The sequence below is a fragment of the Schistocerca nitens genome, chromosome 4 (genome assembly GCF_023898315.1).
Source record: "Schistocerca nitens isolate TAMUIC-IGC-003100 chromosome 4, iqSchNite1.1, whole genome shotgun sequence".
Taxonomy (NCBI): Eukaryota; Metazoa; Arthropoda; class Insecta; order Orthoptera; family Acrididae; genus Schistocerca; species Schistocerca nitens.
The window spans coordinates 213,632,157-213,655,946 of record NC_064617.1 but is presented as its reverse complement, the minus strand read 5'-3'; the positions used below and the strand labels follow the sequence as shown (position 1 = coordinate 213,655,946).

The window sequence follows — 23,790 nt, the reverse complement described above, 5'->3', positions numbered from 1 at the left end:
AGGGGAGATGCGACAATTCATCCCCGTGCTCTCGAAACCAGTCCTGGATGATGTGAGCTGTGTAAACAGAAGCCCTCTCATTGTTCCACAAAATTTCGCGCGAACTGCCGGATGTTTGCAACTCCCTGCCACAATATTTCGGCGCAGAGTCTTCTGCCCATCTTCAGGTGATCCTGGCGAAAACTCCCTCAGCTCTGGTATTTAAGGCCTTAAATACCAGAGCTCAGGGAGTTTTCGACAGGATCACCTGAAGATGGCCAGAAGACTCTGCGCCGAAATATTGTGGCAGGAAGTTGCAAACATCCGGCAGTTCGCGCGAAATTTTCTGGAACTATACGTACGCCGGGAAAGTTTTAACTCTCACAGAAGCCCTGTCATCTTGAAATACAGCATCACCATCGGGGACAAACATTGTACCATGGGGTGGATCTGATCGGCCAAAAGGGTCACTTATTCCTTGGCACTAATGCAGTTATGCAGAACAACCATGGGCCCATGGAATAAGAAGAAAATTACCGTCCAATTTATCACCGAATGCCGGCCATGTTTCACTCCTGGGACGTAAAATCGGCCGCAAGTTGGAAACAGTGTGGAACAAGAGCCATACGGCGAAATGACTTTCTTCTACTGCCCCACAATCCCAGTTTCATGGGTTTTCCTTGCGGGCGTTTGCATCACTGATGAGTGATTTTGGAATTCCAGCTACACTGTAATTCCCTGCTTCTGGAACTCCTTTTGTGTCGATTTGGTGCCGACGGGTTTCGCGAGTGCGACGTTCACTTCTTTTCGTAGTTGTCGTAGTCTTGTTTTTCGTCACAGTGCTCTTCAATGACAGTCGACCACGGTCACTTAACACAAGTTTTCGTCCGCGTTCCGATTTAGCGGATGATGTTCGACTGCTTTCTCTCTATGCGGTATAAATCTCTTGAAACACAAAACACTTGCGCTACTTTGGTTACCGAAGCACTCGCAATAAGTGCACCAGCGATTCGCTTTCATTATAATTCACTTAGCTCTTCCATAATACTACGCAGAACTCTGTTCTGGCCACTACTGACTCTTGGAAGGCATTGAGCACACTGCACATACGCCATTCGTGGTCAAAAGCAACAGCCGAACCTGAAAACTTGTCTAGCATCTGCATTCATGTACACGCACGCATTTCTCGCTACGTTTCCATATTGTCCAACACCGGTATTAATCACTGTAGCACTATGACGCCCTTAAGAACAGCGTTTGGCTTATATAGATAACGCTAAATACGAGGCGTGTTTTTTTTAAGTAAGCACCGTTTTGAAATTAAAAAAAGATATGCTAAGATATCTCAATAATTTTATTTTTACATGAAAGCCTGTACCTTAATATACGCACTGACGCTATTACAGTCTAATTCTTCCTTGTATACGTTGTCTACTGAGTGTTTAAGATGCCTCCGATAATCGTGAGTCCCGCCGACTGTGAAGTACGGGCTTTTATACGATTTCTTAGTGCTAAAGGCCTAAAAGCGATCGATATCCATCGTGAGATCTGTGCAGTTTACGGAGAAAACATTATGAGTGATGTAATGGTAAGAAAGTGGGTGAGAGCATTTAAAGATGGCCGCACAAATGTGCATAATGAACAACGGAGCGGGCGTCCTTCGGTCGTTAATGAAAGTTTGGTGCAGGAAGTGGACAATAAGGTGAGAGAAAACAGACGCTTTACGACTTCCTCAAAAAATGGTTCAAATGGCTCTGAGCACTATGGGACGTAACATCTATGGTCATCAGTCCCCTATGACTTAGAACTACTTAAACCTAACTAACCTAAGGACAGCACACACATCCATGCCCGAGGCAGGATTCGAACCTGCGACCGTAGCGGGCGCGCGGTTCCAGACTGAAGCGCCAACAACCGTACGATTTCCTCCTTGCGGGGTGACTTTCCTAATGTTTCTCGTAGTGTTTTGTATGGCATTGTGACCGAGGACTTGAATTACCGAAATTTGTGCGCACGTTGGGTACCGAAAATGTTGACGTATGTGCACAAAACCAAAGGTTTAGACAGTGCATTGACTTTTCTTCAGCGGTACCACAACGACGGTGATGATTTCTTAAGCCAAATTGTTACGGGCGATGAAACATGGGTGGCATCCATCACACCAGAATCAAAGCAACAGTCCATGGAAGTTGAGCAAGGGCATCGTTTTGCTGCAAGACAATGCCCGTCCGCATGTGACGAATCAGACCAAATATCTCATCACATCTTTTCCATGGTAAACTCTAGATCATCCTCTGTACAGCCACGATCTGCTTCCTGCCGGCCAGTGTAGCCGTGCGGTTCTAGGCGCTTTAGTCTGGAACCGCGTGACCGCTACGGTCGCAGGTTCGAATCCTGCCTCGGGCATGGATGTGTGTGCTGTCCTTAGGTTAGTTAGGTTTAAGTAGTTCTAAGTTCTAGGGGACTGATGACCATAGATGTTAAGTCCCATAGTGCTCAGAGCCATTTTTGAACCATTTGACTACCACCTGTTCCTGCACTTGAAGAAACACCTGGGCGGGCAGCGTCTTCAAGACGATGACGAAGTCAAAACAGTGGTGATGCAGTGGTTAACAAGTCAGGCGACAGACTTCTATGAGGAGGGTATTCAAAAACTGGTGCAGCTTTATGGCAAGTGCCTCAATATTGACGGAAATTGTGTAGAAAAGTAGATTAAGGTACATGCTTTCATGTAAAAATGAAATTATAGAGATATCTTAGCACGTCTTTTTTTTTAATTTCAGAACGATACTTACTTAATAAACACGCCTCGTAACAGTGCCGCAGACACGTGTATTGCCCTCCATTCGCGGAGGCTACTAGCAGATAGCAGTAAGCAGGTACACTGAGAGCGGAAGCAAATACTGGCTCACCGACACGAGTGACGCGCGGCCTCGGCTGGCGTGCAGATTCGCGGCGAGCAGCTAGCAGCTAGCAGCAGCAGCATCTGGCGCTCGCCAGCTGTAAACAAGTGGCAGGTGGCGGCGCGCCGCTTACCACGACTGGTGCACGCCTCCATGCTGTTCCGAGCCACACACAGACCGCCTCGGCCGCCTCGATCGCACTGTTTACGCGCTCAGGGAAGCGGCCGGCGGCGTGTTATCTTATCGCGGCCTCGCCTAGCTGCTCGCCCCTCCTTCTCTCTCTCCGATACCGAACGACGTCGCCAACTTCCTCTGGTAGGTACGCGCTCGTCAGATCAATTACGTGCGTGCAGATTTTACTCGATTCGCAATGTGGCAGATGCTGCTCCAGTACCGTGAGCTTCTCAACCGTTACCGAGAAATCGAGGTCAAACTGTTAGGAGCCTGTGAATGCCACACGAGGGAGTGGCTTGGTTCAAATGGCTCTGAACACTATGGCACTTAACATCTGAGGTCGTCAGTCCCCTAGAACTTAGAACTACTTAAACCTAACTAACCTAAGGACATCACACACATTCATGCCCGAGGCAGGACTCGAACCCGCGACCGTAGAGGTCACGCGGTTCCAGACTGAAGCGCCTAGAACCGCACGGCCACACTAGCCGGCCACACGAGGGAGTCAGTAGTTGAGATGGGCAAACTTGTTCATCCTTGGGAATTAATTCACTGGCGATCGCTCTTTTTTGGGAACCATTCACTTTTACTCGTTCCCCGTTCATTTCTGCAGGGTATATGATTCTTAGGAAAAACTGAGAATTAGCAGCATAGGTGACTGAAGATGGAAGGCGCCAAGAGGGGGACTTGCACCCGCTCTGGAGTACAGAGTTTTTATTCATTACAGAACTCTTACACACTTGTAGCAGTAACTTTCGTGATTCTGCAAAACCTCTCGTTTAGGCAACTATAACGTCATGTGGCTGATGGCAGTGAATAATAAGAGTGTCACTCCAAAAGAAATGCACACTATTTTTGTAAAAACACAGTTTTCATTCTGCATGTGTGAAAGTTCTTGTTGTGTACGTAGTTCTGCGTACACAACTTTCCCAGTAGAGCGTGCCCCGCTAAGCACAACAGCGCAGGCGCAGCGCTCGTCCGTCTCCGCACTACGAGATGGCGCTGCCTTAGAGACGGACCAAATTCTGCTTCCGCCGATCCGCGTATTAATATGTAACGCAGCCAATGAGATTGCTGCTTACGTAGAACCTTTTCTCCTCGCGGATCACACTCGCGCAGTGATACATGAACGTGCGGGGTATTATAACGAGTGTAAGGACCTATGATTAGTCAGTCTGCATTTGTCTGCACCAGTCTATAGTCAAGTTTCTGTCTGCGCCTAATAAGATTACCATATTCCTGTACATAGCCAGGAAGATAAATGTATAGACACTTTCGTCAAGTATCAGAGACATATTTGAGAATAAGATTAACGTACCAATACCAAAGGAACATCAGATTCTCAATTGTAAATAGCATCCAGAACCAAGTTTAGTAATTTTTATGCTTGTTATTATTTTAATAAATGTGTGTGAAACTTAATCAAGTTCTGTGTAAAGTTGGTCACCGTCAATCTGCTACTCTAAGCGTGCAAGTGGCATTTCTATCGTCTGACTTAACGGCAGAAGATAAACATGGCACGATAAGACCAAGAGACATATTGCTGACACTCGCCTACTTCGTTAGAGCTACAAGTCAAATCATCTGATGGTGTGTGTACTGAAGGTCTTACAGTACGCACACCACATTAGGAAAAACTGAGAATTAGCAGCATAGGTGACTGAAGATGGAAGGCGCCAAGAGGGGGATTTGCCTCTGCTCTGGAGTACAGAGTTTTTATTCATTATAGAATTCTTACACACTTTTAGCAGTAACTTTCGTGATTCGGCAAAACCTCTCGTTTAGCCAACTGTAGCGTCATGTGGCTGATGGCAGTCAATAATATGAGTGTCACTCCAAAAGAAATGCACACTATTTTTGTAAAAATACAGTTTTCATTCTACATGTGTGAGGGTTTTACAGTGCGTAGATAAATCCTTCCCGCTTGTTTTCAAACTTAGTTCAACCTGTTGCCGTGAGTGGCACCGTCACAGCATGTCTTCAAGATGGCTGCTACACTTGACGTTCGTCAGACGCAACGTGCTGTCATAGAATTCCTGTGCTGTGAAAACGAGACAGTGGAGAACATCGACAAGAGGTTGAAAAAGGTGTATAGATATGCTGCTGTCGATCGCAGTACCGTTAGTCGGTGGGCAAGCAGGTTACGTGATGAAAGCGTGCACGGCAATATTGAGGATTGTCCTTGCAGCGGCAGGCCTCGTACTGCACACACTCCAGACAATGTGCAGAGAGTTAACGAATTGGTGACTGCTGACAGACGTATCACAGTGAACGAATTGTCGCGCTATGTTGGGGATAGCTGAAGAAAGGGTTTTGCAGAATACTGAAAGTGTTGGCGTTAAAAAAGGTTTGTGCCAGTTGGGTTCCCAGGTATGCAGCGAACTTTTGGATCAGTACGAGTATGGTGGAGATGAATTTCTTGGAAGAATTGTGACAGGTGATGAAACATGGCTCCATCATTTTTCACCAGAGACGAAGAGGCAATCAATGGAGTGGCATCATGCAAATTCACTCAAGAAAAAAAATTCAAACCCACACCTTCTGCTGAAAAAGTTGTGGCTACGGTGTTTTTCGATTCCGAAGGACTCTTGCTTGTGGACATCGTGCCAAGTGGAACCACCATAAATTCTGATGCATATGTGACGACACTGAAGAAACTTCAAGCTCGACTGAGTTGTGTTCGACCACATCGGCAAAAGCAGGATGTTTTTCTGTTGCACAACAATGCACGGCCACATGTCAGTCAAAAAACCATGGAAGCGAACACAAAACTCGGATGGACAACAATGAAACACCCGCCTTACAATCTTGACCTGGCTCCATGTGACTACCATGTCTTTGGGAAACTGAAAGACTCACTTGGTGGAAGAAGGTTTGAAGATGATGACTCCCTTGTGCACGCTGCCAAACAGTGGCTCCAACAGGTTGGTCCAGAATTTTACCGTGCGGGTAGACAGGCGCTGGTTCCAAGATGGCGTAAGGCAGTTGAGAGGGATGGAAATTGTCTGAAGAAATGAAAATATTGTTCCTAAAGAATGTATCTACACGCTGTATAACTTTTAAAAAGAATAGTGTGCAATTTTTGTGGAGTGACCCTCGTATTAGGTGGCGCACGAAAAACCGGCTCCGAGTACAGACTGCTCGCCAATTACGCCCGATTTGTCGACCGCAACCAGCAAAATAGATAAACATATAATAATTAGGCAGTAAAGAAATAACAAATAAGCTAATACAAACAACAACTTCGAAACAACAGATGACGATTGCTGGGCGACAATGAGCAGTCTAGTACTCGGGGCCGATTTCTCGTGCGCCACGCTGTATCACTGAAATAATATTGTAGAAGTTATCGTATTCTCTTTACAAAATTTGACACCAGACACTAGATTACGGAGCACGGGCTTCATTCGGTTGTAAGTCGGTCTGTCTTGCATAACAATGAACATGCTATTTTACCCTGGATCAAAAAAAGACGGAAAATTGTCACTCCTGTGTGCCGTGCCGACTTCCTTTGCATGTGTAATAGCAAAAAAAATTTTGACTTTTTATTAGTATGTCTTCTGCCATTTATCGAAATAGTGCAGTAAGCTGATATGCCGTTTTGTTACCTGAAAAGATGTGTGTAATACATACAACGTAACCTTTATGAAATTTACGTAATTATAAAATACATATTAATTACCGGTCGTGGACGCTGAGTAGAATACTAAAAGAACCAGAAGTAGAGAGTTCAGAGAAGGTTTGAAACAGATCAAGAATGGGCGTGCGTAGCGAACGGAACGAACAACAACTCGATACTCAACTAACTAGGAGCAGTCGGCAGTAGAACTGAGGCGAGTGGCCACACGAAGAAGGACGAGTCTGGCCGAGGGAGTTCGAGACCGAGACAGACGGAAACGGGACCGAGGCTGGAACGAGACCGGCCGACGTTACGGGAACGAGACCGACTGTTTCCCGTTCCCGCGAACTATAAGCAGAAAGCCGCGACCGAAGTGAACTACGAAAGACCGTTCCTCAGAATTCGTTCCTCGCTCCTTCCGTTCATCTTGGTGAACCGTTTCTTTGGACCCGTTAGTTCACGAACGACCCATCTCTAGTCAGTAGGCGAGCAGGTATTTTTCGTTGACCTAGATTCACAATATTTAGCAAGATGAATCATTTCACAGTATAAGTAAAGGAAAATATCCGAAAATTGTTAATTTGTAGTTCTGTTGATATTTTGGTCTTCTGTCTGAAGCCTGGTTTCATCCAGCTCTCCGTACTACTCTATCCTGTACAAGCTTTTTTATCTGCGAATAACTTCGGCAACCTATATCATTCTGAATCTGATTACTATATTCACTTCTTGGTCTCCTTCTACGATTTTCACCCCCCCCCCCCCCCATCCCCCACACTTCCCTCCAATACTTAGTTGAAGATCTTTTGATATCTCAGAATGTGTCCTCTCAACCGGTCCCTTCCTCTAGTCGGGTCGTGCCACAAATTTCTTTCCTCCACAGTTCTATTCAGTACCTCCTCATTAGTTGCGCGATCTACCCATCTTATCTTCAGCATTCCTTTTTAGCACCACATTTCAAAATTTTCTGTTCTAGTCTTGTTCAAACTGTTTATTGACCATGTTTCACTTCCATAGATGGCTACACTTCACGCAAATACTCTCAGAAAAGAATTAATTACACTTAAATCTATATTCGATGTTAACAAATTTCTCTTCTTCAGAAACTCTATTCAAGCCATTGCCAGTCTACATTTTATATCTACATCTCCAACTACATCTAAATGTGCATAGATACTCCGCAAGCTACGGTACGGTGCGTGGCGGAGGGTACCGTGCACCACTCTTTGTCATTTCCTTTTCTGTTCCAGTCGCAAATAGAGCGAGGGATTAACGACTACCTATATCCTCTCTACTTCGGCCATCTACTACTTTCCGTTTCTCAGCAGCACCTGATTTAATTCGACTACATTCCATTATCCTTGTTTTATTTTTGTTGTCGTTCATCTTATGTCCTTCTCTCAAGACACTTTCCATTCCATTCATTTGCTCTTCCAAGTCCTTTGCTGTCTCTGACAGAATTACAATGTCATCGGCGAACCTTAAAGTTTTTATTTCTTCTCCCAAACTTTAATTACTTCCCCAAATCCTTCTTTGTTTTTCTTTACTACTTGTTCAGTGTACGGATTAAATAACATAGGCTACAACCCTGTCTCACTTCCTTCTCAATTACTGGTTCCCTTTCATGCCCCTCGACTCTTATAACTGCCATATGGTTTCTGTACAAGTTGTAACTAGCCTTTTGCTCCCTGTATTTTACCCTGATATCTTCAGAATTTTAAAGAGAGTATTCCAGTCTATACTGTCAAAAGCGTTCTCTAAGTCCACAAATATCATAAATGTAGGTTTGCCTTTTCTTATCTTCTAAGATAAGTCGTAGGGTCAATATCGTCTCGCGTGTTGCTACATTTCTCTGGAATCCAATCTGATCTTTCCCGAGGTCGGCTTCTACCAGTTTTTCCATTCTTCCGCAAAGAATTTGTCTTAGTATTCTGCAACCATGACTCAAACTGATAGTTCGATAGTATTCACACCTACAAACAACTGCTTTCTTTGTAATTCAAATTATTACATTCTTCTTCAGGCCTTAGAGTATCTCGCCTCTATCATACATCCTGTACACCAGATGGAAGAGTTTTGTCATCGCTGGCTCTCCCATGGCTATAAGTAGTTCTTCCGGATTGTCGTCTACTCCTGGGATCTTAATTCCCTTTGTCTTTCACTGCCCTGTTAGATTCTTCTCGCAGTATCATATCTCCCATTACATCTGCACCTGCGTCTTGTTCCATATCTATAATATTTCCTTCAAGTTCATCTCACTTGAATAGATCCTTATGTACTCTTTCCACTTTTTAACCTTCCCTTTTTTTGCTTAGTATTGGTTTCCCATCTGAGCCCTTGCATAGACCCTTTATATACTCGGTCGATTTTTCAGCTTTCCTTTTTTTGTTTAGTACTGGTTTTCCATGTGAGCTCTTGATTTCTACAGTTGTTTCTCTTTTCTCCTAAGGCAAATATTCCTGTAGGTGTTATCTGTCTTTCCCCCTAGTGATACATGCTTCTAAACACTTACATCTGCACTCCAGTCATCCCTGCTTGGTCATTTTGCATCATCTGTCAATCTCATTTTAGACGTTCCTATTTCCTTGTTCCTGCTTCATTTCCTGCATTTTTATATTTTCTCCTTTCATCAGTTAAATTCAATATCTTCTGTATTAACAAGGATTTTTAACATCCCCTGTCTCTTTATATATTTGATCCTCTGCTGCCTTCGCTATTTCGTCTCTCAGAGCTACGCATTTATCTCCTATTGTATTCTTTTTCCCTGTTGTAGTCAGTCGTTGCTCTCTCTGAAATCTTAGCAGCCTCTGGTTCTTTAAGCATATCTAGGCCCCGTCCCCTTAATTTCCTACTTTTTTGTGGTTTCTTCACTTTTACATACAGTTCAAAACCAATAAATTGTGATCAGAGTCCACATCTGCCGGTGGAAGTGCCTTGCAGTTTAAAATCTGGTTCCAAAGTCTCAGTCTTACCATTATACACTGAAGCGCCAAAGAAACTGGTGCAGGCATGCGTAATCAAATGCAGAGATAAGTAGACAGGCAGATGCGGCGCCGCGGGCGGCAACGTCTATACAAGACAACAAGTGTCTGGCGCAGTTGTTAGATCGGTTACTGCTGCTACAATGGATGGTTATCAAGATTTAACTGAGTTTGAACGTGGTGTTATAGTCGGCGCACGAGAGATGCGACACAGCATCACCGAGGTAGTGATGAATTCGCAGTTTTCCCGTATGACCATTTCACGAGTGTACCGTGAATATCAGGAAATCGGTAAAAAATCAAATCTCCAACTTTGCTGCGGGACCAATGACGACTAAAGAAAATCGTTCAACATGACAGAAGTGCAACCATTCCGCAAATGCCGGCCGGAGTGGCCGTGCGGTTCTAGGCGCTACAGTCTGAAGCCGAGCGACCGCTCCGGTCGCAGGTTCGAATCCTGCCTCGGGCATGGATGTGTGTGATGTCCTTAGGTTAGTTAGGTTTGTTGTGGCTTAGCAAGACAGCCAAGTCACAACGAGAGGAAGCCGAAACGCACGCGTTAAGCTCACGCAGATTGGCGTGAGGTCTGGAACAGTTAAAAGGAAATGAGAACTTAGAAAATGGACGCAGTTGCTGTAATACTTAACTTTAATCCACATTTGTAGAACATCGCTCTTGATGATACATGCTTCACTATATTAATTATCAAAGCTATGGCGCCTTGCTACGTCGTAGCCAATGACTTAGCTGAAGGCTATGCTAACTATCGTCTCGGCAAATGAGAGCGTATTTGTCAGTGTGGCTTCGCTAGCAAAGTCTGCTGTACAACTGGGGCGAGTGCCAGGACGTCTCTCTAGACCTGCCGTGTGGTGGCGCTCGGTCTGCTATCACTGACAGTGGCGACACGCGGGTCCGACGTATACTAGCGGACCGCGGCCGATTTAAAAGGCTACCACGTAGCAAGTGTGGTATCTGGCGGTGACACCACAAGGTTTAATTAGTTCTATGTTCTAGGCGACTAATGACCTCAGAAGTTAAGTCGCATAGTGCTCAGAGCCATTTGAACCATTCCGCAAATTGCTGCATATTTCAATGCTGGGCTATCAATTAGTGTCAGCGTACGAACCACTCAACGAACATCATCGATATGGGCTTTCGGAGACGAAGGCCCACTCGTGTAGGAGTATGGTGTGGGGCACGTGCAGTTGGAGTGATATGGCGCTCCTGATACGTCTAGATACGACTCTGACAGCTGACACGTACGTAAGAATTTTGCCTGATCACCTGTATCCATTCATGTCCATTCTGCATTCCAACGGACTCGGGAAATGCCAGCAGGACAGTGCGACACCTCTCACGTCCAGAGCTGCTGCAGAATGGCTCCAGGAACACTTTTCTCAGTTTACACACTTCCGCTGGCTACCAAACTCCCCAAACGTGAACATTATTGAGTATATCTGGGAGGCCTTGGAACGTGCTGTCCAAAAGAGATCTCCACGCCCTTATACTCTTACTGATTTATGGACAGCCCTGCAGGAATCATGATGTCAGTTCCCCCCAGCACTACTTCAGACATTAGTCGAGTCCATGCCACGTCGTGTTCTGCGTGCTCGCGGAGCACCACCCGATATTAGGCGGGTGTACCAGTTTCTTTGGCTCGTCAGTGTATAATCGATCTAAAGCCTTCCTGTGTCTCCAGGTCTCTTCCACGTATACAATCTTCTTTTATGATTCTTAAATCAAGTGTTAGCGATGATTAAATTATGCTTTGTGCAAAATGCTACCAAGCAGCTTCCTCTTTCATTTCTTTCTCCCTGTCCATATTCACCTAATAATCTTCATTCTCTTCCTTTTCCTACTCTCGGATTCCAGTGCCCCATCATTTCGTCTGCCTTAACTATCTTAACAATTTATTTTACCTCATCACACATTTCTTCGTTCCCTTCATCTGGGGAGGTAGTTAGCATATGAACTTGTACCACTGTGGTGGGTGTGCGCTTTATGTGTATCTTGGTTACGACAATGCGTTCACTATGCTGTATTTATAACCCTGTATCCATTTGACCGGAAGTCCTCTTCCTCCTACTACCACACTTCACTAATTCCCACCATATCTAACTGCAACCTATCCATTTCCCTTTTTAAATTTTCTAATCCAACTGTGTGATTATGGGATCTAACTCCCCCCTCCGATCCATAGAATGCCGTATTTGTTTCTTCTGATGACGACACCCTTCTGAGTAGCCCCTCCCCAAAGATCAGAATGAGGGACCATTTTACCTCCGGTATATTTTACCAAAGAGGATGCAATTATCATTTGACCTTACAGTAGAGTTGCATTCCCTCGTAAAAATTACGGCTGTAGTTTACTCTTGCTTTCAGCCGTTTACAGCACCAGCACACCAACACTGTTTGGGCTGACGTTACAAGCCCAAATCAGTCAATCGTCCAGTCTGTTACCCCTGCAAGTACTGAAAAGCTTCTGTCCCTCCTCAGGAGCCACGCGTTAGTCTGGCTTCTAAACAGTCCCCACGTCCCGATGTGGCTGCACCTACGGTATGTCTATATATTTGAGGCACGCAAGCCACCACACCAACGGCGAGGTGCATGGGTCATAGGGGGGGGGGGGAGGATCCGTAATTAAATTGCAAGCAAAAATATATTTTTGACAGTTATTGTCCGTCCGTGTGTCCGTCTTTTACGGCCCCTTTTTCTCAGGAATGGTAGGGGTATCGAGCTGAAAGTTATCTCAACTATTAAGGTCTACGGTCTATTGGCGGTGTCTAACATCTAAGCTTCTAATTCAAATGCAGTTAAAAGATACGGTCATTCATGTCATATATTTTGATACTCGCTCACTCACTCATCAAAACCTATATACCTTTGTCGACTTCAAAAACGCGTAAGACTCTATCGACCCGAAAACTCTCTTCGAAATTCAAGCAGAATACAGAGTAGACAACAAAACACGGACTATCATAGAGCAAACCTAGACAAAAATGACCCACAAAGTAAAGTTCTGTAGGGAACTATCAGAGCCCTTTGAAATTCGCACAGGAGTCCGACAAGGCGATGGCCTCTCACCTCTCCTTTTCAATCTAGTGTTAGATAAGGTAATAAAAGAATGGGAAACATCACAACAGGGGATAACCTTAGGAAACCTACAGATTAAATGCCTGGCTTTTGCACACAATTTGGCGATTGTCACGAACGGTATAAACGAAACAAAAGACGCTATTGAAAAACTACGCGAAATCGCTTCCAAAACTGGACTACAGATCTCTTACTGAAAGACGCAGTTTATGAGCACAAAGAAACTCTCATCCCTGAACACAAAGTACGGCAAGATTTACAAAACAGCAAACTTCAAATACCTCGGTGGAACACTACAAATGAGCGGACGTAACAGAGACTCAAACGAAGAAACAAAAACTAAACTGGGCAAGGCACACAAAGTAGCGTGGAATCATTACAACAAGAAGTCTATCTCACAAAAAGCCAAATTACGCCACTACGACACGGTGGTGCTCCCCGAGGCACCATATGCAGCAGAGACCACACTAATCCCAGGGCATACACCTATCAGACAACTAGAAAAATTAGAACGGAAAATACTTAGGAAAATATTTGGTGCAACTAACAACAATGGAATATGGATCAAGAAACCCACAGAGGAACTACACAAACATACGGAGACAATCTCAGAAAAGATTAGAAAACTCAGACTACAATTCTATGGACACCTATACAGAATGCCATCACACAAACTGAGCAAACAGATCTTCGACTGGGTAACCACTAGAAACAACAAATGGGTGGCAGAGGTCACAAAAGACCTGAACCAACTCAGCATAACAGCAGACGCACTAAACGATAGAATAAAATTCAGAAACATCATTAAGAAAAGTAAACTACATGAGATACACTGTGAAAAACGAACAGGCGTAAAATGGACCGAAGGACGCCAGCAAGATCACAGCCGGAAGATGAAAGAAATATGGGCAACCAAAAAGGCAATCAAGAAGAAGCCGAAGACACGAAGCCGACAAGAAGCATGGACAGAGGACCGGAAACCGAAACACAGCGAGCGAATGAGGGAAGTTTGGGCAGCAAGGAAGGCAGCAAAAGGAATCGGCCATGTTGTTTAGTCCAACTGCGCTCTTTAAGGACAAAACACCAATAATAATATATAAAATTAAGTATGTACTGAACCCTCAAAGCGTGAGTTCTCGCATGTATACGATTTTTTTTTTTTACAGTTCTTCCACTAAAGTAAGATGCTGGAACATATATTGTGCGAAATACCTCGAAGGAAACTATCTATTGACACACAGGGATCACGGGTCCAGAAAGTATCATCCTCGTGAAACATAGTTGGCTCTTTTTCAGTTAAAACTTCCGGGTTGAGAGGTCATAGTCGATGTCTAAAGCTGATTCCTTACATTTCGTCTCTAACTTCGGGAGACATCTTCCGAGGTAAAACGTCTACTGCCACTAAGGCTCAGCGGCTCTCGCGTTTATAGAGCGCATACAGCCCACCACCATACGTGACGTAATGCCTACTGTATGTCTGTCTCTGGATGGGGTCATCATTCCCGATTAAAAGTAATCTGCTGTCATTCTGTTGGCGCAAAGCCGACATCTATATTTGACCTAACTTCAAGGCTTCTTCTTTTCTATTACAATTATTATGGTGTTTGTGAATGTCTATTGCTTCTCTATACATGCACGCACGACAATGCGATGTCTTTGCTAAAAAGCTCGTATCACTAAATTTTATTTCATGGTTCCCAAGTCGAAAAACATGTTCTGCCACGGCCGAATTTTCAGTATGTCTCAGACAGTTCCTTTTTTGCTCGGCTATGCCGATGTTGACACTTCTTTTCGTAGTTCCGGGACTACTAAGTGGCGTTGCAGCTATTTAGTCACATGCTACAAATTGAGACCCACTACAGGAGATGCTCAAAGCTTTGTGGCTGGTTCAAATGGCTCTGAGCACTATGGGACTTAACATCTATGGTCATCAGTCCCCTAGAACTTAGAACTACTTAAACCTAACTAACCTAAGGACATCACACAACACCCAGTCATCACGAGGCAGAGAAAATCCCTGACCCCGCCGGGAATCGAACCCCGGAATCCGGGCGCGGAAAGCGAGAACGCTAGCGCACGACCACGAGCTGCGGACCAAAGCTTTGTCCTGATGCATAAAAACACCCCTGACATCAGCGCAGCATTGAACAGCACATCCTCACAGAGATACGAGGTGTGGCTAGAAAAAAACCGGACTGGTACTGGTGAAACAATAAAACGAATGCAATAAGGCTGAAAGTCGCGTGGCCTGTCACGTGACTCTCGCTCCGCCTACTGCTCGAGTTTCATCTGCCTCCTGCACTCAGTCTGCCCGTGGCGTCTGTTTTAAGTAGTTGACGTTTTGTCTGTGCGTCGGAAAATGTTGAGTGTACAGAAAGAACAGCGTGTTAACATCAAATTTTGTTTCAAACTAGGAAAATCTGCAAGTGAAACGTTTGTAATGTTACAACAAGTGTACGGCGATGATTGTTTATCGCGAACACAACTGTTTGAGTGGTTTAAACGATTTAAAGATGGCCGCGAAGACACCAGTGATGACACTCGCACTGGCAGACCATTGTCAGCAAAAACTGATGCAAACATTGAAAAAATCGGTAAACTTGTTCGACAAGATCGCCGTTTAACAATCAGAGCAGTGCCTGAGTTAACAGGAGTTGACAAGGAAAGTGTCGAACAAGTTTACCGATTTTTTCGATGTTTGCATCAGTTTTTGCTGACAATGGTCTGCCAGTGCGAGTGTCATCACTGGTGTCTTCGCGGCCATCTTTAAATCGTTTAAACCACTCAAACACTAGTTTGAAACAAAATTTGATGTTAACACGCTGTTCTTTCTGTACACTCAACATTTTCCGACGCACAGACAAAACGTCAACTACTTAAAACAGACGCCACGGGCAGACTGAGTGCAGGAGGCGGAGCGAGAGTCACGTGACAGGCCACGCGACTTTCAGCCTTATTGCATTCGTTTTATTGTTTCACCAGTACTAGTCCGGTTTTTTTCTAGCCACACCTCGTACTTGGTGTGTCTCAAAGACATCCTGCTGTCGCAACAATCCTGCCCACTACATCTTCCAACGATGTAACAGGTGTTTCATACCCAAGGCCCTTCGGATATGCATACAGGAAAAAATCCATTGGGGACAGATCCGGTGATCATGGTGACCATGCGACTGGCCCACCGTGACAAATCCAATGGCCAAAAGAGATTGCCTGCAGACGAGCCCTCACTTGCCTGCTGAAATGCGGGGGACGGGGGTGGGGGAGCTCCGTCGTGCCGAAGTCGAATGTGGCGACGAACAGGTATTGGAATATCATTCAGCATGTCCGCCAGAATCTCTCGCAGGAATACAAGATACGTGCGACCATCATGTCGATCCGGAAAACGTACGACCCAATTAAGTAGTCTCCGCCGATGCCAGCGCACACGTTGAGGGTAAATTTGCTTTGTGAGGCATGCGTACGTGTAGCATGTGGGTTCACATCTGCCCACGTATGCAGGTTGTGATGGTTCATCATACCCTAGAGTGAAAACGCAGCATCGTCGGAAAGGAGGACACTCGCTGTGAAGTTTCGGTCTGCAGCGGATTTCTTCAGACAGCACGACGCAAATTCCAAGCGCTTGCTGTATTTCCCCGGTTAAAACGCCTGGACGCCTTGGAAATGTAACGGGTGCTGTCCTTGGTCGTGGGCAGTGCGCCAGACGGAAGGTAGGCAGATATCACTGGCGCAGGATACACCTTGTGTACTTGTTGACGACATACGCTGCACCCTTTCGAGAACATTTTCTTCCGCCGCAACTGTCTGTGTTGTTCCTTGGCGACCAGCATCTGGCTTGCGCACATGGAACGAGCCGGTTTCGCACAATCGGCGATGCATGGTGGCGAATAATGTGTGGCACTGCACCTTTCTTTCTGGACATTTCGCACGATACAATAGCACGGCTTCTCTTCCACCGCCACAAATCAAATGCTTCTCAGCCATTTCGCGGTACGTGTAGCCAGCCATGTTTTTCCCAGTGCTTCCACGGCGTGAATGGTGACGGTTACTGTGCGGACTATCCATGTTTGTCCAGCAACGCCCTCTCGTGACCTTAGCGCCCTCTCGTGGTTATTGCGACCCCCGTCTCTATGTGATTACTGATCCTTGTTGTATGCCCGATGCGGCATGTCAGTTTGTAAACGTTTTCTTGAATCACCCTGAACATTTGTCAGCAACTGTACGGAATTTTATATACGTAGGTGTTGCTAGGGATGCGGTGCATCTTTAGCCGTTCTTAAGTTTTCATTAATCCTCTTGCTGGGTCTAAATATCGTTTCGACTTATATTTGGGCAAACCTTCCCAATGCTATCCGTAATTTTTTTAATGAACGGTAGAAAAACTTTCCCGTATGGTGGCCGTTGTTGCTCAGAACTTCCTGTTTCTTCCCGTCTTTGACGGAGTGCTCGATCAGCCTCCTTACTAGCATATCCATTTTTCTTGACGTTCGAACGTAATTGATTTAATTCATCCTGCAAATAAGCCAACTCACATATTTTGATGGCTCTGTCCACCAAGGTTTTAATGACACCTCTTTTTTTTCTAGGATGATGGTTTGATTTCTTGTGGCGGTATCGATCAGAGTGTGTGTGTGTCCTTTCTGTATACCTTAAGGCCCAGAGTCCCGTCCACCCGTTTAATTACCAGATAAGTATGGGGTCAAAACGATCTTTATACCCACCAAGATGATTAATGGATATTTAACAAAGTCAAAATATGCACGGCGCCCCCTAGCAACACCTGGGTTATACAAAATTCCGTGCAGTTGCGGGCAAGTGTATACAGAAACTATGAAAAGTATCGAGACCGGCATAACTGAACAGAAAAGGAACTGTCGCCTGTGACATGCCGAAATATCGGCCGTAGCAGACCATGTTTAGCTAGATGGCAACCACAAAATAAAATTCGGTGAGACGAGCGTTTTAGCAAGGACGTTACATTATCATGCATTCATTTATAGAGAGGCATACAGATCCATAAACACCATAATAATTTTAATAGAAAGGAAGAAGGTTTGAACTCAGATCAAATATGGGTGTCGGCTTTGCGCCAACAGAATGACAGTCGATTATTTTTAATAGAATGATGACGCCATCCAGAGACAGATATACAGCCGTCATCACGTGACGTACGGTGGTGCTCTCTATGCGCTCTAGAAATGCGAGAGCTCCTCAAGTCTTAGTGCTAGTAGCCGTTTTACTTCGGAAGACATCTCCCGCGGTTGGAAACGAAAAGTTAGACAGCAGCTTGTATATCGATCACGGCCTCTCAGCCAGTAACTTGTAACTGAAAAAGATGCGGGCCGTGAAAGCCTACATTGCATGACGGCTGGCTCTTTGTCCACAGGGAGTAATGAGTGCTATCGACATGGGGTCTCAAACTGATTCGTCCACGCGGGGTAGCCGCGCGGTCTGGGGCTCCTTGTCACGGTCCATGCGGCTGCCCCCGTTGGAGGTTCGAGTCCTTCCTCGGGCTGGCGTGTGTGTGTTGTCCATAGCGTAAGTTAGTTTAAGCTAGATTAAGGAGTATGTAAGCTTAGGGACCGATGACCTCAGCAGTTTGGTCCCATAGCACCTTACCACAAATTTCAATTTCAATTTTGAAATTGATTCCATGTACCCAGACTTCCAGAAGGATTTTGAAACCGTACCTCACCAGCGATATTGCGTGTCTATGAAGTATAGTCTCACCTGCGCCACTGAATCAGCGATGTTTTGTTTGAAAGGTCACAGCTCGTAGTAATTGACAGGAAGTCATCGAGAATCGCAGAAGTGATGTCCGGCGTACACCAAGGAAGTTTTATAGACACTCTGCTGTTTTTAATGCATTTATACGATTTGGGAGACGATATGAACAGATCTATTACATTTGTTGCAGACGATTCTGCCATTTACCGTCTAGTAAAGTTTTTAGAAGATCAGTACGAATTACAAAATGTTTTAAACAAGATATCTGTGTCGCGTTAAAAGTGACAGCTGGCCCATAATAATAACACGTGTGAGCTCCTCTACATAAGTACTAAAAATAATTCACTAAATTTCAGATACACGATAGAAAGACAAAGGTAAAGGTTATCGTTTCAACTAAATATGTATTAAGGGATTAAAATTAAGAACAACTTATTGAAACCATCACGTAGAATATACACTCCTGGAAATGTAAAAAAGAACACATTGACACCGGTGTGTCAGACCCACCATACTTGCTCCGGACACTGCGAGAGGGCTGTACAAGCAATGATCACACGCACGGCACAGCGGACACACCAGGAACCGCGGTGTTGGCCGTCGAATGGCGCTAGCTGCGCAGCATTTGTGCACCGCCGCCGTCAGTGTCAGCCAGTTTGCCGTGGCATACGGAGCTCCATCGCAGTCTTTTAACACTGGTAGCATGCCGCGACAGCGTGGACGTGAACCGTATGTGCAGTTGACGGACTTTGAGCGAGGGCGTATAGTGGGCATGCGGGAGGCCGGGTGGACGTACCGCCGAATTGCTCAACACGTGGGGCGTGAGGTCTCCACAGTACATCGATGTTGTCGCCAGTGATCGGCGGAAGGTGCACGTGCCCGTCGACCTGGGACCGGACCGCAGCGACGCACGGATGCACGCCAAGACCGTAGGATCCTACGCAGTGCCGTAGGGGACCGCACCGCCACTTCCCAGCAAATTAGGGACACTGTTGCTCCTGGGGTATCGGCGAGGACCATTCGCAACCGTCTCCATGAAGCTGGGCTGCGGTCCCGCACACCGTTAGGCCGTCTTCCGCTCACGCCCCAACATCGTGCAGCCCGCCTCCAGTGGTGTCGCGACAGGCGTGAATGGAGGGACGAATGGAGACGTGTCGTCTTCAGCGATGAGAGTCGCTTCTGCCTTGGTGCCAATGATGGTCGTATACGTGTTTGGCGCCGTGCAGGTGAGCGCCACAATCAGGACTGCATACGACCGAGGCACACAGGGCCAACACCCGGCATCATGGTGTGGGGAGCGATCTCCTACACTGGCCGTACACCACTGGTGATCGTCGAGGGGACACTGAATAGTGCACGGTACATCCAAACCGTCATCGAACCCGTCGTTCTACCATTCCTAGACCGGCAAGGGAACTTGCTGTTCCAGCAGGGCAATGCACGTCCGCATGTATCCCGTGCCACCCAACGTGCTCTAGAAGGTGTAAGTCAACTACCCTGGCCAGCAAGATCTCCGGATCTGTCCCCCATTGAGCATGTTTAGGACTGGATGAAGCGTCGTCTCACGCGGTCTGCACGTCCAGCACGAACGCTGGTCCAACTGAGAAGCCAGGTGGAAATGGCATGGCAAGCCGTTCCACAGGACTACATCCAGCATCTCTACGATCGTCTCCATGGGAGAATAGCAGCCTGCATTGCTGCGAAAGGTGGATATACACTGTACTAGTGCCGACATTGTGCATGCTCTGTTGCCTGTGTCTATGTGCCTGTGGTTCTGTCAGTGTGATCATGTGATGTATCTGACCCCAGGAATGTGTCAATAAAGTTTCCCCTTCCTGGGACAGTGAATTCACGGTGTTCTTATTTCAATTTCCAGGAGTGTATTATGGGGAAGGCGAACCAAAGACTGCGTTTTATTGGCCAAACACTTAGGAGTTATAACAAATATTTTGAAAAGACTACATACACTACGTTTGTCTGTCTTTTGCTATATCAGGGGCAATCAAATGGAAACGAGACAGAAGGAAAAAAGTAAATAAACTACTTTTTCAAAAGTAATCGCCGTAGCTGTTAATACATTTGTCCCACTGTGACGCAAGTTTATTTTCTTAACGGAAAAGTATTTCACGTTGCCTGCGAGACCATGATTGTAGCCAGAGATGTACCTCTTCGTCCAAGCAGATTGACGGCAACGAATATCGTTCTTCAGGGCTCAAAAAATAAGGAAATCGCATTGGGAGGGATCGGATCGGTATGGGCCCGCCAACAAGTTGCCAAGGTGTTTTTCAAGCACGCTGTGGATGTTTCGCTGGGAATCTCTTACACATCCTCCACACAGCCCCGATCTCCCCCCATGCAATTTCCATACTTTTGGAACCTCGAAGAAAGACATTCATAGGTGCTGATTTGCTTCGGACGAAGAGATGCAATTCTGGGTACAATCATGGTTCCGTATGCAGCTGTAAACATTTTTTCCTGAAAGCATTGACCGTCTTATCTTACAGTGGGATAAATGTATTAGCTGATACGTCGATTACTTTTTAAATAACAAATAGTTCACTAACGTATTTTTTTCATCTGTCTCATTTTCGTCTGAGTGCCCCTTATATACTGAAGAGCCAAAGAAACTGGTACACCTGCCTAACACCGTGAGGGGCCCCGCGATCACACAGATGTGCCGCAACACGACGTGGAATGGACTCCACTAATATCTGAAGTACTGCTGGAGGGAACGGACACCATGAGTCCTACAGGGCTGTCCATAAATCCGTAAGAGAACGAGGGGGTGAAGGTGCCTTCTGAACAGCACGTTGCGAGGCATCCCAGATATACTCAATAATGGTCATGTCTGGCGAATTTTGGTAGCCAGTGTAAGTGTTCAGACTCAGAAGAGTGTTCCTAGAGCCACTCTGTAGGAATTCTAGACGTGTGGGTTGTCGCATTGTCCTGCTGAAATTTCACAAGTCCATCGGAATGCACAATGGACAAGAATGGATACAGGTGATCAGACAGGATGCTTACGTACATCGTATCTATACGCATCAGTGGTCCCATGTCCGCCCCCAGTAGCTGACTGGTCAGCGCGACAGAATGTCAATCCTAAGGGCCCGGGTTCGATTCCCGGCTGGGTCGGAGATTTTCTCCGCCCATGGACTGGGTGTTGTGTTGTCCTATCATCATCCTTTCATCCCCATCGACGCGCAAGTCACCGAAGTGGCGTCAAATCGAAAGACTTGCACCCAGCGAACAGTGTACCCGACGGGAAGCCCTAGTCACACGACATAAAAAAAGGGGTGGCATATCATAACTGCACACGTCCACACCATTACAGAGCCTCCACCAACTTGAAGAGTCGCCTACTGACATGCAGTGTCCATGGATTAATGAGCTTGTATCCATACGCGTAGACGTCCATCCGCTCGATATAATTTAAGACGAGATTCCAGTCATCAACTGTCCAATGTTGGTGTTGACAGGCCCAAGTGAGGCGTAAAGCTTTGTGTCGTACAGTCATCAAGGGTACACCAGTAGGTCTTCGGCTCCAAAACCTATATCGATGGTGTTTCCTTGAATGGTACGTACGCTGACATTTTTTGATAGCCCAGCATTGAAATGTGCAGCAATTTGCGGAAGAGTTTCACTTCTGTCACGTTGAATGATTCTCTTCAGTCATCATTGGTCCCGTTCACGAAGGAACTTTTTGCGGCCACAGCGATGTCGGAGAATTGATGTTTTACGGGTTCCTGATATTCACGTTCACTCGTGGAATGGTCGTATCGAAAATACCCACTTCATCGCTACCTCGGAGATCCTGTGTCCCATCGCTTGTGCGCTGACTATAACACCACGTTCAAACTCGCGTAACTCCTGATAACCTGCCATTGTAACAGCAGTAACTGATCTGACAATTGCGCCAGACGCCTCTTGTCTTATACAGGCGTTGCCGACTGCAGCGCCGCATTCTTCTTGTTTACATATCCCTGCATCTGAATACCCATGCAAATACCAGTTTCTTTGGCGATACAGTATAGTGTAGCTGCGCGGTATGGGATAATTACCAGATACGATTGACTGAGGACATCGTCTAGTATTAACGCAAAATAACGGAGGGAGTGTGACGGATATGGTACGTGAGCTGGAACGGTAATCATTAAAACAAAAGCGTTTCCATTGTGGCGAGATCTCTTCACGAATTTTCAATCTCTGCCTTTCTCCTCCGAATGCGAAAATATGTTGTTGACTGCCACTCTCAAACGAATTATTGTCAGGCAAATGCGAGAAATCAGAGATCATACGGAAACGTTTAGATGTTCATTTTTCCATGTGGTGTTCGAGAGTGGAACAGTCGAGAGCCGGCCGCGGTGGTCTCGCGGTTCTAGGCGCGCAGTCCGGAGCCGTGCGACTGCTACGGTCGCAGGTTCGAATCCTGCCTCGGGCATGGATGTGTGTAATGTCCTTAGGTTAGTTAGGTTTAAGTAGTTCTAAGTTCTAGGGGACTGATGACCTCAGCAGTTGAGTCCCATAGTGCTCAGAGCCATTTGAACCATTTGAACAGTCGAGAAATAGTCTGGAAGTGGTGGTGTGAATCTTCTGCCAAGCATTTGGATGTGAACTGCAAAATAGTGATATAGATGTAGGAGAAACACTAGTGTCACTACAACGAATAATGTTCCTTCCGTAAAGAACAATAATAATAATGATAATCGTTGTGGTGAATTCTTGGTAATTTGTACTCAAGATATAATGGAGAATCGTGATGAAAGGGTCATTTCTTTATTGATACATTTATGCCCTTATCGCACAGAAGTCGTGCTTAGAATAACCTACAGTGCATTTCCAATGCCTACATGAATGTGTCGATAAATAAAATTTCATTTTCATCGTATTTATTTACCTATTAGTCTTGTAACGTCCCTCCGGGTAGTGAGTAGTTAAAAAACGGTTTAAATACCTGTAAATATCTTGCCTTCGGTGTCCCTCGACGACTGCATACATGTGCTAAAATATGCTTGTTCAATAAATACAGGATACCATAATGAATTTCACTACAGTGATGTAGACCACGACTGAAGTAAAGTAAGTACGTAGATTTATTCACTTCAAAACCTGTATCATCGGTGTAATAAGCCTCGGTGTTGCTACTACAGCTGCCGGCCGGAGTGGCCTTGCGGTTCTAGGCGCTACAGTCTGGAACCGCGCGACCGCTACGGTCGCAGGTTTCAATCCTGCCTCGGGCACGGATGTGTGTGATGTCCTCAGGTTGGTTAGGTTTAAGTAGTTCTAAGATCTATGGGACTGATGACCTCAGAAGTTAAGTCCC

The 23,790-nt window shown here is 45.7% G+C and overlaps 2 protein-coding genes across 2 annotated transcripts in view; both read right to left on the bottom strand.

The window, feature by feature from the left end:
• The window catches only part of LOC126252207 (uncharacterized), a 334,717-nt gene extending 331,639 nt beyond the window's left edge, over positions 1-3,078 (bottom strand). Inside the window, exon 1 of the mRNA XM_049953077.1 lies at positions 3,016-3,078. The gene's annotated coding sequence lies outside the window, so the exon portion shown is untranslated. The remainder of the gene's footprint in view (positions 1-3,015) is intronic.
• LOC126252206 (mucin-2-like) overlaps positions 1-23,790 on the bottom strand; it is a 110,101-nt gene that overhangs the window by 22,290 nt on the left and 64,021 nt on the right. The gene's annotated exons all lie outside the window — the stretch shown is intronic.